At 54.7% G+C, this 12,485-nt stretch overlaps 1 protein-coding gene across 1 annotated transcript in view; it reads right to left on the bottom strand.

The window, feature by feature from the left end:
* Window positions 1-12,485, bottom strand: part of SLC7A5 (solute carrier family 7 member 5) — a 38,137-nt gene that overhangs the window by 23,357 nt on the left and 2,295 nt on the right. The gene's annotated exons all lie outside the window — the stretch shown is intronic.

The raw sequence follows: 12,485 nt of genomic DNA, 5'->3' as shown, positions 1-12,485 counted from the left end.
CATTTACCATAATTTACTGGGTTCACATACAGCCTACCAAACTTCTTGAAGGTGGGAAACTCTTTCTTCGGAGAGAATCTTTTAGAACCCCCCAGAGTTAACAGGGGAGTGAGGTACCCCGCTGGCACAAATCCATGTGACAAGCCAAGTGGTGGGACCACAAACCCCTGAAATGGAGGTAGAAGGTGAATCTTGGCCCAGGGCCAAGGAGCAGCCACACCGGGGTGGTCTCAGCTGGTACAGGAAAGCACAGTTCTACTTCTGCTGTGACAGCATACCTTGAAACGGAAACTTGCACCAGTCACAAGTGGTTCCCCCCTGACCTGGATGGGCACAGAGACGGAGACAGGGTGGCCAGTGAACACTCCCGGACATAAGCAGGCGCTTCCCCGGGCGCCTGGGAGGAGACCATACCCCGCGCAGAGGGGCGCTGGGGCGGGTATCTGCATGCTTGGGAGCCACCACTAACTGTTCAGGGATCTCAAGAGCTGGCAGTTCACAAAGCTACCCCGTAAACTTACAATGAAACAAAATTATACTAAAACAAAGGCAATGAAACACTCAACACCAATGCCTTCCCATTTCCGTATTTCTAACTCATTCACGCACTCAGGTCTCTGTGCTGCTGAGTCGCCTCGCTCTCAGGTGAGTGCACCTCGCTCTCATCCCAGCTCCCCACCCACGGGTGCGGAACACTAGGCGCCCAGGGAGCATTTACACAGGGAACTGGCAGGGGCACAGATGGGGCCTTTTTTTTTTTCACGGAGGGCTGGCCATTAAACATTAACCAGCATGGCCAGAGCCCAGGGGAAGGGCCTCTCTCCACCTCTCCCCCAATACCCACCTCTTCCTCAGAAGGCTTCAGTAAGGTAAGGAAGTCTGTAAAGACTTTTTGCTTGTCCTTCCTCTTTTCTAGACAGAACTAACCCAGGGCTGGGAACCCAGGTGGCGTCTTTCCCCAGCAAAAGTAATTACATGTAATTTCACTATCTGTAGATTAGGGTCCAAAGAGATAAATCCACGCTAGTTAACTGGAGGAGACCCACCAGTCCAGGTGGAAGGAAAACAGGAAATCTTCCCGGTGTGCTCTGGGTGGGAGTAAGGGCTTCACCACTCTGACTCTCTCTCTTGGAAATGAACTGACACCTTAACAGCAACCGCCCCCTCATTTTTCTTCACTGCTCTGAACCTTGGCTGATGCAATGGTTGACAGACTGTATGTCATGCACCAAGAAAGTTCAGGCTGAAAAATGTTTTGAAAGTATTTGCTTTTGGTTGCTATCCTAAAACTGAAATACGCAGAATTCCCCCAAGAGCCTGGCTTGGCTCTTACCTGTGGGGACCCTAGCGGAGACCCTGGCTCTCAGGCTGCTCTGCACCTTCAGAGGCTCACAGTAAAATGAGCCGCCTCGGGGTGGTAGGGGTTTAAATGAGGCAGTGAAGATGTAGGGTTTGAGACAAAGTGCCCGTGTCACAGTACTGAAGCCATCTCTTGCAGCAGGAACTGAAAGAAAGGCTCAGAGGGGCCGCACAAGGCAAACAGCGCCTGTGGCCTTCATTGTGTGGCTCTGAGGGGGACACATGCTCGGTCCTGGCCCTCAGGACCAACGGGAAGACCGCTGTCCTGTGTTAAGCACGTCAGCACTGCCATTCCCAGCACGGAAGAGGAAAAAAGCTCAGAGGAATCACCTGTCCAAGGAGGAAGGGGTATTCCCAAGACTGAGACCCAGGTCCGCGGGACCCTCTGACATCCTCCATAAGACTGACAGTGCAGGGTGGGGAGAGGGAAGGAATAGTAGAATTTCGTCTTCCTGGGCTTCCTGGTAAGTGCTTCCAGTTTAGTGGTCTCTGGCTGGGGGCCAGGATGAAGAGGGCTTGAAGGGCAAGCCCAGGTTCCTTCCTGCCACCGGATGGGTCCCAGGGAGCCCCTGCACAGCGAAAGGGCAGGTCTGGGGTCCCTTGGCTTTTCTGAGTCAGCCTCCCATTTTCTTTTGGTTGAGTGACAGTCCTGACGCAACTGCCCCAGGGTCCTCCTCTCAGTACACTCAGCTTTTCCAGTGCAGCAAGAAGCGTGAAGATTGCATCACTCCATTCACTGCCACTGGGGGGCGGGGCAAGCGGGAAGGCGCAGCCCCAGCAGGCAGGCAGGCAGCTGCTCTCTCTCCACCAGCCCCAGGGCAAGGTCCTCTTCTCCTCACAGGGGTCTCTGGCCTCAGAAACTGCAGCAGCACTGCGGGCACCACCGAGTGCAGCCAGCTCTGGCTGTCACCTCTGCTTGACTCGCCCCACTTGGGGTCTCTCCGCTGCACGGTGAGCAGGGGCAGGGCAGGACTCTGAGGCTCCTGGAAGGGGAGATAGCTTGCCTAGAGAGCCCCCGGCCTGTGGGCTCTCCTACTGCCCTGGTCACTGACACAGGGGGTGGGTCTTAGTTGTCACTAGGGTGAGAAAGAGGCCCCTCCACAGATAACAGAGGGCGCACACCCTGCCCATTCCAAGGTCCCACCCAGCTGTTCCCACCAACAAGGGCTGAGCCCCACCCATGTCAGAGAGCCACTCTGCACTGAGGCGCTCTCTCCCCAAACGCAGGGCCATCCCAAGACATTAAAGATGTCCAGATTGTGAACCAGCGATGGGCTGATGGCCCGCAGCCTGGGAGGGAAAGGAACCAGCTCACAGAACAAAGAGGACTTTATAATATTTGTTCCTTTCTAAAGAGAACCAAAACGCATGATGAAATTTCTATTTTCATTGACTTTGGCCGATGGGTCAACACATACTTTATTGTTCTCATGGTGTTCCTTTTTAAAAAATTTCAAAATGAAATATAATCTTAAGTAAATAGGCGAATCCATTGGGACACAGTGTCTCCTAGCCTTAGCGAAAGCAGCCGTGGGAGGAGGCGGTGGGCTGGGACTGCAGCCCAGCTTCCCTGCTTTAAGCTCCACCACCTGGACAAGATGCCCAGCCCCCCTGAGCCCCAGTTCCCACACCTGTGGGATGGGGACTGATGGGCACAAGGGGGGGTGCTGGGTACAGAGATGTGAGAAGGGCTTGCTGCTGTCGTCACCATGACTACTAACCCACAGCCCTTCCAGGAAGGGAGACGAGAAAGCATTGATGCTTGTCCCACATGCAGGTGGGGAGAGCATGGGGCCTGCCAGGGCACGGCCAACCAGCACCAGCAGGCTGATAAAGATGGGTGACTGACTATCAGGAGGGCACCTGGCTAGAAGCCAGCCCTCTCCAGGGTTCCTTGTGCCAGCACCCCCAGATAGGCATGGCTGCGCTCTCAGATGGTGACAGCTGGGGTGAAGGAGATAAGGTCCAGAGCCCCCTGGAGAGGAGGCAGCTCTGGGCTGGATGCTGCCTGGCTCATTTAGGTCCGCCCCCTTCTCCGTCCTGATGTGACAGCCCACCCAGGTGGCTGGCAGGGGCATCTGGCTCCACTTCAGCAAAGGAGCCGGGCTCCCAGGGCTGCACTGCAGGGACACCATCCCTCTGCTAAGGGGCTCCTGCCCTCCTTCTTCCCTGGTGGCTCTACTTGAACCCCCATCCTCCTGTCCAGTATGCCCCATGGGCCCGAAGTGCTGCCCAGTGAAGGAAGGAAGCCCCCTCGGCTGGGCCTCCTGCTCTTGTCCCCTGGCCTCCGGGGACACCTGGTTACAGTTAGAGCCCAGCTGTGAGGTCCAGCTCCAGTGCTGGCCTGACTGGGTGCCTCAGTTCAGATCAGTCATCTACAGACTGCAAGGGGAGATCATCCCTGAGGGCTGAGGACTAAGGACACTGGCTGGGCACAAACGCAATGACACACGACGGCTCCTCCCCTGGATCTGTTATTGCTCAGGACCCCTCTCTGATCCTGAGCATGGTGGCCTCCGGGGTCTCTGCCCGCTAGTGTGGCTCAAGACACCCCACTCTCTCTGCTTCCCCATCTGGGTGGTGCTTTCTACATGAGGTTTGAGAGTCCTTGATAAAAAGGTCAATTCTTGGGGCAGAGGCAGTCAGGGACCTATGAGCAATGCTTCCTCAGCAGAGGTGGGGCCCGGCTGTGGGGAACTGGCCGGGAGGGGCCGAGACGCCAGGCACAGGAGCATCGTTTGGCCCAGAGCTCGGCAGCAAGCCCTGAGACACGAAATGCCTGTCGACCTCTGTGACTGAAGCTGGTCAGAGACCCAAGCTCAGGCGAATGGCCAGTCTGCTGACTTGGACATCTCGGCACTCACCGGGCCCTGGACTGAGCCCTGGCTACAGGTGGGCCTGCTCCTAGGATGAAGGCCAATGACCACACACAGGATGGTGTGACCCAGGAGGCTGGGAGAGCTGACACCAACAGGACTGACCACCAAAGGGGCGTCCAGTCACTGTGAGTTCTTGTCTTGCCTTTGCCGTATTCACCTAAATCCACCTGGCACACCGGGGACCCAGGTGGTTTCCCAGGAATCACCTTTGCCGGGCCCTGAGATGTGTGTGAACTGCCAACCCTGACCACGTGACAAGGTCGCCGGCCTCACAGCCAGGATGTGCTAGAACCCTGAGCAGCTCAGGCTGACGAGGGCTCCAGACCTCATCTCTACTGCCGGCCGCTGAGGGAAAAGGAGGCAGTTCCCAGGAGCAGGGACTTGTTCAGGTGGAACCCGACCTACCCAGGAGCAAATCAAGTGGCCGCCACCCACGGGTGAGGCAGGACATGAAATCTGGAGTCCAGGGGGCACACCGGGCCCTCAAGCCAGTGTTCTTGGGTTTAGGGGTTTAGGGGTCCTTTGGGACCCTCAAGCCAGTGTGCCCCCTGGGTCTCCATTCACTGATTTCTGCAAAAAGGTACCACACTACTAGGCCCTGACTGGTGTGGCTCAGTGGGCTGGGTGTCCCAGCAACCAACTGGGTCATCCCAGTAACCAAAAGGTGGATTCCCACTCAGGGCACGAACCTGGGTTGCAGGCCAGGTCCTCAGTAGGGGCATTTGAGAAGCAATCGATCAATGTTTCTCTCCCTTCCTCTCTCTAAAAATGAATGAATGAAATCTTTCAAAAAAAACATATTACTAATAGACCAGCATCACATTTTCAAATTCCCCATGACCAGCCCAAGAACATGCGTTTGCCTCATGTTCGCATCTTTAACCAGGGCTGGGTTACGCCCAACCACAGAGTTCATCCCAGGAGAGCGCGCAGGTGTCGGCGAGCGTCTGCAACAAGGCTCACACATTCATTTCCAAACACACCAGAGACAGCTTAGTCAACTCTGAAATCTACTGACACCGAGTCCCGGGGTGAGCGGGAAACCCCACGAACAAAAACTTGTTTCACTGGTCGTGGGAAGTAAGAGTCCTGGGGAAAAGAGAGGGTCCCACAGGACCCCTAAACCCAAGAACAGACAGCTGACAGGAAGGAGGCCCATCCCCTGGCTCTGAAACCTAGGGAGTTCTAACATGGGGTGTGACCTTGGCCGGGTCACTTAGCATGTCCGAGCCTGTTTCCTCATCCAGTAGGACAGACTACTACAGCCTGCTTTGTGGGTGAGTAATGCTCACCCACACCGTCTGGCACCCCATTAAGGATTAGTATTCATAGGACTGGTCACTGCTAGCGTGAAGATCGGTTGAGAACAGATGAAGCTGTGTGTGCAGGGTTCTCAGCAATTAGGAGTCTCTACCACTGGCATACACGCATGCATCTGTGGACAGAAACTCCACCTCCTCCCCAAACCCTCTGTTCCTCCAGCACTTATGCTAGAAGAAATAAAGAGGAAAAAGGAGAGAAAACCTTCTGTAGTCACTGAACCTGAGGGCTGAGAGGACACATGTAGTACTCAACCCTCATTTGACAGTTGGGGTAAAGACAGCTCAGAGAGGTTGTCCAACATGCTGAAAGTCACACAACACTCATCAGGAGAGCAGGTGAGTATGCTCAGGTCTCCTGGACACTCAGCCAGGGGCCTCAACCCTGGCTGCCCATGAGAAGCTCCACCACAGCTCCCTGACCTGTATGGTGCTTCACTTTGCTAGGTTGCAGAGGGGACCTGGGCATCAGTCCTAATCAGGTGACTCCAAGGTGCAGCCAGGCCTAAGACCCACTGATGGGGGCAAACCCCGTACGGCCCTGCCCGACATGAGCATGCCTGAGATACAAGTCTACTGTGCACCCTCAAAGCAGGCAGGGTGAGGAGAGACTCTGCCCCACATATCTGAACCAGGCTGCTGTTACGATGTAGGGCCTTGGACAGGCGTCTGCTGCTTTCTGGGCTGAGGTGTCTCATGTGGGATGTGCAGAGAGCAGTGACCATGAGTGCCTGCTCCAAGCACCCTGGGCTGCTGCTGGCCAGGACTCCCAGCTACCCTGCCTGCAGGCCCCCTTTAGGCACAAGCCCTGAACTGAGCTATAGAACGTGTTCACATGTATCTCCTTCTTCTGGGTGAGACCACCCCAGGACAGGGCCCAGTCCCCGTTCTGCCCCACAGACCCCAGCCCAGCACTCCAGTAGAGGGTCTTCATACAACCTGACGGCACTGGACCCCACGGAGCCCTGCCCCGCTGGAGAATAGTGGAGGCTGAGAGCCCCTTCGTCATGTCCCTCGGAGAAACCCCTCCCTCTACCCCTACAGGACACAACGCCCCCGTTTACCTGTGACCAGGCCAGACACAGACCCTCGTGTACCTCTGTGCCTCTGCAGTGATGAGCTGAACCTCCTGTCCCCACCAATCCATCAAAACAAAATGCTCCTGCCCTGGCTGGTGTGGCTCAGTGGACTGAGCGCCGGTCTTCGAACCAAAGGGTTACTATTGGATTCCCAGTCAGGGCGCATGCCTGGGTTGTAGGACAGGTCCCCAGTAGGGGGCGTGCAAGAGGGCAACCACACATTGATGTTTCTTTTTCTCCCTCCCACCCCCCGTCTAAAAATAAACAAAATCTCTAAAAATAAATAAAAATAAAGGTGGTTTTTTAAAAAAACAAAATGCTCCTTACCCAAACTCTGGTTCGGCTCTTCCCCTTCCCCAGACTCCTCGACTTGGCCCCCTTCAGCCCCAGCCAGTAGACAGCCCCTGCGGGTACAGGCTGGCCCGGGGGGAAACCTTCCCTACCCTCCACCCTCCCAGCCACCCTTACCCCACACACAACTCGTCCTTTCCCTTAGCTCTGAGGGGGTCTCAACGCCCCCAGACCCACACCATACAGGTGCAAGTGTGCAGGGCACCGAGACCCATCAGAAGTGGCTCTGGCCAAGCCCCACCGACTCTGGCCACTGCACTCAAAGTACCTGCAGCCTCTTTTCCGTACCTGGAGGAGTCATAGCTCCTGGACCCCACCTACTCCCCTCGCTGGGCACACCTGCTGTCACATTGAATTCCTGGACAGTCCCTCTGACACCTGACCATTGCTGGTGGGATGGTTAACTTGCACATCCTCCACGGGCACAACCCGCCCCATCCTCCCCCGGGCTCTGAAACACAGGCCCAGAGAAGCCAAGCACCTGGCCCCTGTCCCACAGCCTTCTGCATCAGCCCTGGCCATCCACCTGGATCGGGCGGACAGGGTCCCCCAGAAAGAAAGCAGGTGAAGACACAGCCCGTGTGAGTGCCGAAGGCTGAGTCCTATGCTGGTTGTGGGCAACTCACACAGACCTGGATACTATGCTGGGCTGGTCACGGGGTCGCAGTGGGCCATGGAGCTCATGCCTGCATGAGATGGCCGTGGTTCTGTATTGGCTACCCTTTGAGTAACTTACAAATGATCAAGTCTCAGCAGCGACAGATGTCAGCCAGCAATCGCGGTCAGAGTGACTCGGAGCACGGATCGGGTTGCGTGCGTCACTCTCACAGAGCCCGAATGGGAAGTCAGTGCTAATTCTTCACATAGCAGGCAAAACCCACTGGGGGAGGGGCGGGTTCCATCCTAAGAAATGCCTTGTCTGGGATCTCCCAGTCTCCAGAGCAAGGGCAAGAATTCAGCACCCGGCCAGAATCGAGGAAAGAGCTGGGCGGGGTCCTCCCACCATGATGTAGATGGGACCCCAACCTCCAGTCCCAAAAAGCTGCTGGACTAAGTGGCAGTCCTTTTGGTGGGGACAGGGCAAGGCAAAGCCGAGAGGTGGGAACAGGTGCACTCTGGGCCACTCCCCTGGCCATAGTCCTGACAAGGGCCTGGAAGGTGACACCGACCAGGGGTATAGGGTCACATGGCCCCTGCAGTCCCCAGCACCTGCTGTGAGTCATGGAAGAAAGGAACAGGAACTGGAGGCCAGTGTGGCCACAGGACAGGGCCCACGGCCACAGGGCTGCTGCAAGCCGTGGCGCAGCTCTCAGCCTGCCCTGCCCGGGAAGCTCGTTTGCCATGCGACTTCGATGGAAAGACGAGAAGTGTATAAGGAGTCTGGCACCCCACAGACAGGGGGAGAAGCGCTTCCCAGGAATCCAGCATATGGACGAACCTTAGACCTATGTGTCCTTGCTCTGCCAACCAGCTGTCTGGACGTGGGCTCCGACACCATTCCAGACTCCTGGCACCCACCACCCTCCCCACAGACTTGGTCTTGTGTCCTCACACTGCTGATGACTAAAGGCAGTTGAGTGTGGAGGTGGGCACAGAGTGTACACTCCAAGCCCACCTCTGCCTCAGTTTCCCCAGCTATAACATGGGAGTGACAACACTCATTTCACAGGCTGAGGTGCAGAGCATGTGGGGAGGGGAATCCAAGCACACCAGCTAGAAAACTTCAGAACTGTGTCTGATCAGGGCCTCTCCTGGAGGTAGAGGGGGCTTTCAACCTGGCCAAGGTCTTGGGGGCCTGAGCACCCTATGACCACCCAGTTTGACAGTTTGGAGCGAATGTCCTGGCACACATTTCTGGGCAGAGCCCGCACATTCCAAGGGATTGTCAGAGGGGGCTATGACCCAGGGAAACAGGGTCTGAAATGCTTCCCCGCATCCACCACCTCCCTCGGGGGTGAGGCGGCGGTGGGGTGGGGGGTGCGGGTAGTTCAAACGCTTCTATAAAGGATCAGACAGGACTCAGCCCCAGTCCTGTGACTTGGCCTGACTCCCTCCAACAGCCAGACCACTTTCATGTCTGGCAGGCAAGTTGGATTTTAGTGCTAATTACTGGGCTGTTGTCTGCACTGAGCTCACGGCTTGTGATTCTGGGTTCGCTGGCTCCTTGGAAACACCCAGGAGCCTTTGCCTAATACATCAAAGGGCTCAGCCCTGGTGGCTGGCAGGCTGCTGGACACCTAGAACTAGGTCTCACTGTGACAGGTCTGATTGGAGTCATGAGGACAGAGGTAGACACATTGTCTGGGGTCCCACACCGCCCAGAAGCAGGACCATCACCTGGAGCTGATGAAAATGGGCCAGGCAGATAGAAGACTAGGGAATTAGGGGGTGCTATTATGGTCTCTCCTCCCCCACTCTGGGCATCACCCCAACTGACCAACTTACCTGCAAGTCAGCTGGCTATGGCTCAGATACCCAAGCTGCACCTCATCTATGCCCGAGAGGAGCTGACAGCAGGCTGGCACTGCTCCCCACCCCCACCCCTGCCCTGAGGCCAGCGGGGCTGACATGTGCACACTGAGCATCTCATCCGCTCAGGCCCCAGCCAGAAACACTGGCACGCACCTCTGGCTTTCCTCTCCTTCTCTCTACCCTCTCTCTTCTTCCTTCTGTTCTCTAAACCAGAAAAGAGCAAGTTCGAGGGCAGCTTGAGATGTTACAAGTAAGTATCAGACAGAAGGCGGTGTGAAGAATAAGCCACAGCCACCGTGTGCAATGCACTATGTCCCGAAGTGCAATTGCTAAGCCTGCCATGGCCTAGAGTCTTCTCAGGGTCTGCCCACGTGCAGTGCAGGCTCTACCTAACACCAGGAGAAAATATTTCAGGTCATGGGTTCTCGGAGGAACAACAGCTAAGGTTCCCCCACCCCCACCCCATCCCACCCTCCACCCAACTCGGATGGAGAAAGAGGAAGGTGAGCAAGCAGTGGGTCTGCTATAGCCACTTCCCTGACACCTACATGTCCTGGGTGGGTGTGAGCGATCACAACTCAGACAGGCCCCAAGTCTTTTGCACAACTCAACAGAGGGAGAGGTGGACCCATTCAGATCCCTTCTGAGAGCTTCTCCCTTGAGATCAGGGACCAATGAGGCCACAGTTCTTTCCAAATCACAGCCCCTCTCACATACAAGGCCCTGCCCTGGCCCTCATCTGTGCCCCCAGCCCAGGCCCCTAGCAGAGTCCTCTCCAGACATTTTACGGAGAAAGGGGCCTTGGAAGGAGGGATAAACTGATTTCAGCAACTGCTAACAACTTTTCATTAAGCAATAAATAATCCATATAAACCTGGTCATAAGTCAAATCCCCCATGGCCACTACAGAGTTATGAATCTAGCCTCTTGCCTTTTTAACTCATTAATGAGATGAAAACACCAGAACCGTGTCATCATTTCTGCCAGACCTACAAGGAAAAGGACTTTTCCCCCATTTATACTGTCCCTAGGATCATTCTAAGCACCAAAGCCATTTCACACCACAATTATTTTTAAGTTTTACAGACTTGGTTAATTACAGAATCATAGGTTTTTGATCTGAAACTTATTTTTTATAAATCCTCACTGGAGAATGTATTTATTGATTTTAGAGAGCAAGGAAAGGGGGGGGTGGGGAGAGAGAGAGACAGAGACAGACAAACATCTATTGCCTCCTGGACATGCCCCAATCAGGGATCAAACCCACAACCTTGCAGGGATGTCCAAACTTTTGGCGTCTCTGGGCCACACTGGAAGAAGAGCTATCTTGGGCCACACATTAAATGCACTGTGACATGTAATCACAAAAAAACACACCTCATAATGTTTTGAGTAAGTTCATGATCTTGTGTTGGGCCACATTTATAGCCTCCTGGGCTGCATGTGGGCGACGGGCCGCAGGGTGGACCCCCTGGTATGGGATGATGCTCCAGCCAAATGGGCAACCGGGATAGGGCTCACAGCACAATTTTTTAACAAGCAGAAGGAAACTGTTGTGGCATATGCCCAGGGGGCTGAAAAGATCAGCCAGCAAAATAATAACTGTGTTCCGGAACACACTGCTGGAAAGAGCGGCGCCAGGGCCGCAGGCCGCCCTGGGGCACATGCCTGCGGGAATGCGCTCCAGGAAGAAAGTGGTGCTGGGCCCCCTCTCTCTTCTTAAGGAAAAATTCTGAACCCAGCTTTTGTGCAATAACTACAGAACACTCAGGAGCTTTCTGTGGCTTTTCTGTGGGAACTATCACTGCCTTCTCAGAAGTCCACTCCGTGGACGACCATGACCTTTTACTGCACTGGATGAGAACAGCCGTGCCAGCCCGGTAGGCAGAGTCCTGTCAGCCTGGGACCAGCCCACGGCTCTCTCCAGACCAAGCAAGGCTCTAGACTAGTGCTGGCTCTTGCAGATGACACACCCCTCTGTGTTACTGAAAATCCTCCTTCCATCAGAAAAAGTCACACACACACGTGTCACACATTCACACAGGTGGTTCAAAGAAAAAGAGCTATGAAAGCTGATGCACGCATAGAAAAGGGACCTATTGGCATGACCGGCACCACTGGGCGGGCAATACCAGAACACAAGTGACCTACAGTGCGTCCACTGCAGCCCTCTAGAATCTACCAGGATTCACCTACTAAACCCAAAAGTTTTAAAAAGGAATCCATTTTTAAAGACTAAAGAGGGAACCCTTTAAAGATATGATCAGTTTCATTACATTGCGGGCTCAAACATGATTATTGTATATCTAACAACGATGAAAATCAGGCAATTAAAATTCTCCTAACGACAAAACAACCGAACAAAATCACCTTGCCTTTCCAGAGGCTTTTCCTTAGCCAGTCCAATGCATCATCCCATAAAACTCTCATCCTGAAGTCCACCAGAAGCCAGAGGCTTTCCTATTCTGAGGCACATCAACTACTGCCGTATCTACTCCTGATCTGGACCAAGGTTGTTAAAGCTGAGATCCACGCCACTGAGACACCAGCCCCCTGCTCCCTCAAAAGGCAAATATTGCCCCTTCACCTGGCATGGCTGCCTATCAGGGTCTCGGGACAGCGTGTGACCTCAGCAGGCAAACAGCTGTGCAGAGTTCTGCCTTCTGGATACACCATTTCTGGACCATGTCTTGGAGTTCTGAAACACCTGCCCCCAATCCTGATTGATGCGGTTCAGTTGCTGGAGCAACACACGTAAAGTAAAGGGTCGCCAGTTGACTCCTGGTCAGGGCTCACGCCTAGGCTGCACGTTTGGTCCCAGTAGGGGGCATGCAATGGACGTTTCTCCCTGTCTTTCTCCCCTGCTTCTCTTCTCTCCAAAGAATAAATAAATACACATATTATTTAAAAAATAAAAAATAGTCTTGGCTGGTGTGGCTCAGTGGATTGAGCCCCAGCCTGCAAACCAAAAGGTCACTGGTTCCATTCCCAGTCAGGGCACATGCCTGGGTTGCAGACCAGGTCCC

Source organism: Phyllostomus hastatus, unplaced genomic scaffold, assembly GCF_019186645.2.
Source record: "Phyllostomus hastatus isolate PE091 unplaced genomic scaffold, TTU_PhHast_1.1 phas_scaffold_345, whole genome shotgun sequence".
NCBI classification, from domain to species: Eukaryota; Metazoa; Chordata; class Mammalia; order Chiroptera; family Phyllostomidae; genus Phyllostomus; species Phyllostomus hastatus.
Note: the sequence above shows the minus strand (reverse complement) of the source record. Positions and strands in the feature narration are given on the sequence as shown.